Here is a 6,000-nt window from a genome sequence, read left to right as displayed (position 1 = left end):
ACTGATGACAGTGTAGGGAGAATTAAGACCCCCAGTCCTCTGCAGGACTGTCTGTGCCCATAAAGAGAATTATCTTCCGGTTATTTTAACCAAGGTCAGGTAACACATGTACTTAAGTCCTGGATCATGCTGCATACTTAAAAATAGGAATTGCTGGGAAAAAAAAAAAAGAATTGCTTATATATTTGAACATATAAGGAGGCTACTGGGTTGACGCTGGAACGTATCTGTTTTTTAAGACAAAAGTCCTTGTAAATATTAATTAATGTCTATTTGATAGAAGTATGTGTGTACAGATTTATTGAACACTGTATTAAGTAACAAAAACACAGAGCTGGAGATACATCAATAAAGCCTCTGTTTTTTTCCGTGAATACTTAGGATGCGATCTGATCTAATTCATTAATATTAACATACAGTGGCACGACTTCTCCTGAGGTTATTTGGAATCAGAGAATCAAAACGGGAAGACGCTTTAGCACGGGACTGGCCCTCCCGGTCAGGAAATTGATGAGCACAGCAAGCCTCCAGTTTGCTGAGGACTGATCTTTATTTGGTCGCTTCAACTACCCAGAATCCAGAAGGAAAGAAAAGAAAATCAGCCAAGATAGATGTCATAAAACTCATGCTTCTTACTCACTGCAAAGTTCCTCAAGCCTGCATTCAGTGTCACTTAAACTTATCTTTTCACCACTGATTCTAACAAGCTCTGGGCTGCCTGAATTCTTTGCTAATGAGATTGGTAGGAACAAATAGGAAACGGGAAATAGGGGAGTGAGCTGCTGGAAGAAGTGAGTCTTATTCCAACAAAGATTAAACATGTAAAAAGCATGTGTAAGATCTCAGAAGACGTAGCTACCTGACAACGTTTGGATCTACATGACTCCTGGCTATCTCCAAAAGCCAGATTAATACAAAAAGTGAATTCTGGTACTGCCTAGAATAGTCAAAATCCTGCTGCAGGATACAAACACAAATCTAGAAAGGTAATTTCAAAAATATGTGGAGTAGGACAAAACGTACGCCTTTGAAAATAAGTTTCTAGTCTTCTTGGGAAGCCTTGAAGAAAAAAAAAGGTCTCTGCCTCGCCCACGTTTTCTCAAGTCCTAAAGGCAGTAGCAAAATCCATTGATGTCATTTATTTTCTTTGCCTGCAGTGTTTAATTATATTGAAATGAGTATCAGTTTCTAAGGAATCCGTAGATCACAAGGCAGATTAGCACAATTGCTGAGACCCCACGGCCCGAGGACCCCACGGTAAGTACCAACATGGTATTTACCGTGCGGGAGTAATGAGTCAAGAACCAAACACTGATATTTGATATTTTTGTGAAGACCCAGAGAATGGGGAATTTTAATTTGGTGTGTTCCCTTAGTTCCCCGCGAATAGTGCGAGGTTTTGTTTTAACCAGCTGTTGGCTCTTTGCCAACACAGTCAGCTATAATCAGCGTGTCTGGCTGTTTCCCCTGGTCACGACTGGGGAGCTATCATTTCAGCCAGATAAGAATACTCTGCATAGATTCCCCTCTTCTGAATTGTAGTTTATGTATACATCATTTTTCTGTAACAGGCATTTTTTACTAATTAGGAACAACCTTGTATCAATTAACTTTGGTCTTAAAGCCATGATTAAAGAAACCAAATTGTTGTTTCTGGGAATTGCCATGCCAGTGACAGATGGCCCCGGAACACACGGGCAGAATATGGTGCCTGAAATGGGCTTCCTACGGCTCCAGGGAGTCCAGCCGTCAGGAACGGTGCCTGGGACACGAGAATAGGGAGGACCTGGGCAGAATGCAGAGCTGGGAGCACAATGTCCACAGCTGAACAGTGCTCAGCAGGGTCAGGATATCTCAAATAACCCTGCCTTTTCCACCATTCCCAAATCCCCAGTCCAAGGAGACTACCCTAAAGACATAGCCCTCTCCAAAGCCCCGGCTCTCAGACAGTGTCTCCTGGAAATTGCATTTTCTTACTCTCGCTTACAGCATAAGCACTTGAGATGAACACATAACTCATGCTGAGAAAGCATCTACTGGGAAGACGGAGTATGGAGGGTCGAGAGCACCCAGTCTTTACAGTCCAACTGTTTGGATTCTCTCACTTGCTATGTGCCCTTGAGCATGTAACCCCCGGTGTCCTCATCTCTAAAACGGGAATGAAGATACTACCTAATTCTCTCTTCACGTTGAATCTTTATTTTCTCTCTCCTGATCCCCTACCATCCCTTTCCTTCAGTTTCCCTCTCTGCCGATTATAGAGTCATAGTATCTAATATGTTACAATGGAGGCACCTGCGATAAGCGTGTCAGATATGTGTCTGCCTTTGGCTCAGGTCATGATCTGAGGGTCCTGGGATCAAGCCCCGGATTGGGTTCCCCACTCACTGGGGAGTCTGCTTCTCCGTCTCCCATGGCCCCACCCCCTGCTTGTGCTGTCTGTCTCTCTTTCAAATAAATAAATAAAATCTTTTTAAAAATTAAAAATAAAATAAAATGTTACAACTAAAGACACCTGGGTGGCTCAGTTGGTTGGACATCCCAACTCTTGATCTCGGCTCAGGTCTTGATCTCAGGGTCATGAGTTCAAGGCCCGCACTGGGCTCCATGCTGGGCGTGGAGCCTACTTTAAATGAATGAATGAATGAATGAATGAATGAATGAATGAATGAATAAAATATTACAATGAAATAAATCTGCTTCATTCTAGCTGTGGGATCCTGGGCAAGTCAATGCCTCTAGACTTCAGTTTTTAATCTATATGTCAGAGGAGATGAATTCTAAAGTGTGTCCGGGTTCAACTCTCTCAGCATTCTGTGCTTACTGGATTTGTCTGATCCTCTCCAAGTGAGGGGAAGAATTTAAGTAGATGATGGTGATGACGATGTAGGGGAAGGGATGATGGCAGCTGGTATTTATCGAGCATGGACTCTAAACCAAGAACTACGTTAAGCACCCCACATTCATTGTCTTGTTTAATCCTCGCCACAGTCCTATAAAACGGGCACTCTTACTGTTCCCATATGAGGAAACTCAGAAAGGTTGTGGGGGGCTGAAAAATGGCCCCCCAGTGATACCAGGTCCTCATCCCTGGGACCTGCCAATATCACCTTATAAGGAAACAGGGTCTTTGTAGATCCGTTAAGGATTTTAAGATGCAGAGATTATCCTGAGCTATCATGATCGGCCCTCACTGCAATCCTATGTATCCTTATAAAAGGGAGGCAGGCGGACATTTGATGGCACACATAGACGTGCAGATAGCAGTGTGACCACGGGAAGCAGAGCCTGGAGGGATGCAACCCCGAGCCTAGGAACACCAGCAGTCCCCAGAAGCTGGAAGAGGCAAGAAACACATTTTCCCCTAGAGTCTCTGGAAGGAGCACAGCCCAGTCAACACTTAGGATTTTTCGGCCCCAGTGATACCGATTTTGGGCTTCTGGCCTCCAGAAATGTGAAAGGATATAAAATTTCTGTTGTTTTAAGTCACGTGGTTTATAATTTTTTTAAAGAAGCGTTTATTTATTTTTGAGAGAGAGAGAGAAAGAGAGAGATTGCACACAAGAGTTGGGGAGGGGGAAGAGGGAGAGGGAGAAAAAGAGAGAAAATCCCAAGCAGATTCCCCACTGAGCGTGGAGCCCGACACGGGGTTCCATCCCAGGACCCTGAGATCATGACCTGAGTTGAAATCAAGAGTTGGGCACTTAACCGACTGAGCCACCCAGACACCATGTAAGTGACCCGGTTTATTGTTACAGCAGCCCCAGGAAACTCACACCGAGATGAAGTAATTTACTCAAGGTCACAGCCAGTAAGTGGTGGTAGAGTCAGGATTCAAATCCGTGAACATCTGACTCCAAACCTCACGCTCTTCAGCACAGCACTGTATGCCCCTTAGAACACCTAAAACAAACAGAAAATGCACTAACTATGAACTAAGAAAAAAGAAGGAAAAAGCCCTGGAATTCTGTCAGTAGCAAGGCAGCATTCTAAGTGCTGGATTCAACCACATTCATTCTGCGACTGCGAACATCTCGGCTTTGGAAGCACTGCTTTAAAAGTTGATTCTCCCACACACTTGACATCGGAATTAGGTCATACCGGCATCCCAGCCAAGAATGTGTGTGCTTCAACGAGAAGATACACTTTGTGAAAAGAGAAAAGGTGATATATTTAGTTTATAGCCGAAGAGGTTACTTGGCAGCAATTTGGGACCCGGTCCACTCTGGGCAATCAGAGAAGCAGAAGCCGCTTATCTTTTTAAAGGGTTTTTTCCCTTTTTCCCCCCCCTTACAATTGGGACTCTGTCTTCGATTTTCTCAAAAGGAAAGGGAGTAAGAAGTAAGAACTTGATTTTTATTCCCCTCACTTTCTACCTTTCCGACTGTTTGAGTTCCCAGGCAAATCAACTCATGGGAGAGTCAGGATTTGGGGTTTGAATTTAATCCTAATCTACAAATGAGCCCACATTTTTCTCTATAGGAACGGGACCTTCAGTTCATACTCCTAACACTCATTAAACCTTCTAGTTTATACTCGGAGCCTGTAGTAGTCAGCAGTCCACTGACTTTATTCATTTTATCCACTCCCCCTCCCCCTTTGGCCATTTAAATGGACATGCACAACGTTTGAAGATGAATGGTCATAATAAGTTGGTCTGCAGTGCTCTAAATTAGAAGTTCTCCTCCCAAAAGTAAGGCCCTAAAGCAGTGAGCGGGCAGAGAACTGAGGGTGGGACCCTCTTGGCTGCCGCAGTATTTCTCAATCATCCTAGAGAAATGAGCTGGAAAAGAAAAATGTTTCCGCATCACTGACGGCCTCAGCAGGTTGTGGTTTGAAAGGACAATAAGGCACAGCCTTCTAAGACAAGGAGCCAGCCTCTAAGGAAGAAGCATTTAGATCTATCATATTTATATAAAGAGCTGACTCCATGGTTTTGGCTAGAAATTAACCCTATTTATGTATAATGTGCTTTTCTTTATAGGGCTCAATTTTTTTTTTTTTTGCTTTAAAAAAAGGTCCATTACATCAGCAATTTCCTTCCAACCGTATAATGTTGATAGGTAACATGCTCATTTTACAAAGAAACTGAAAGGTACAGAAATAGTCTCCAAAGGCTATAAACCCAGCTGTGACAACCAACCAACTCTCTCCTTCTCTCTCCCTTTCTCTCGTTCTATCCTTCTCTCTCTCTCTCATACACACACACACACACACACACACACACACACAGCTTGCTCGAAAAGAACCTCAAGGTACCAGGGTCGGAGATACTATGTTTCGTTTTTTTCTAAATCACAGTCCAGTCGGCCTATCCACTTTCTACCCTCCGACGAGTGGCAATTTACCCAACATGCTTAGCTTTCAACAAAACAGTATAAATAATTTAAACCTCCATAAAAAGTGATACATGAGACAAAAGGGCAAAAGATTCAAAGGGGACCGTCTCCTGGAAATCAGCAACAACACTGTTCCTTTGTCCATCCCAGGATCCCACGGGGTTTGGAAATGGCTGAAGCAAAGCTCTCGTCCACATTTCTTTATTTTGGGGACAGACGACTCCAAAGAGTGGGTGACAGCCTTCGCAGGCAGAGAGGAAGCGATGAGCCTCAGATCTGCACTTAGCAGCCGTGCGGTTGCAGGCAAATACTGTAAGCCCTCTGCAGTTCGGTTTCAACCTGGAGAAAGACGTGGATAATAGGATCCGCCACGAGGGTTCTTGGGCGATGGGATGAGGCTGTCACGTACGCCACGGAACCCTGCCATGGAGAGGCCAGAGTCGAGAGGGGGCAGGTGATGCCGAGAAACCAGAAATGGAGAAATGCAAGAGGGAGAGAAGGGGGTTGGGCTTGAGGAGCGAGGGTGATGGCGGCAGGAAGCAGACCGGGATGTGGGCCCGGGGGGAGGGGAGGCTGGGGAAGGGCTGTTGTGCTCCTCTCCCTCCCCGTGTTGTCTCTGCTGGCTCTGCTTGGGGTGCAGGAGCAGTTTGCGGGAGGCACA

This window comes from Ursus maritimus, unplaced genomic scaffold (assembly GCF_017311325.1).
Source record: "Ursus maritimus isolate PB19 unplaced genomic scaffold, ASM1731132v1 scaffold_32, whole genome shotgun sequence".
In the NCBI taxonomy this organism is placed as follows: Eukaryota; Metazoa; Chordata; class Mammalia; order Carnivora; family Ursidae; genus Ursus; species Ursus maritimus.
The sequence above is the reverse complement of the archived record's forward strand: the minus strand, read 5'-3'. Positions refer to the sequence as shown.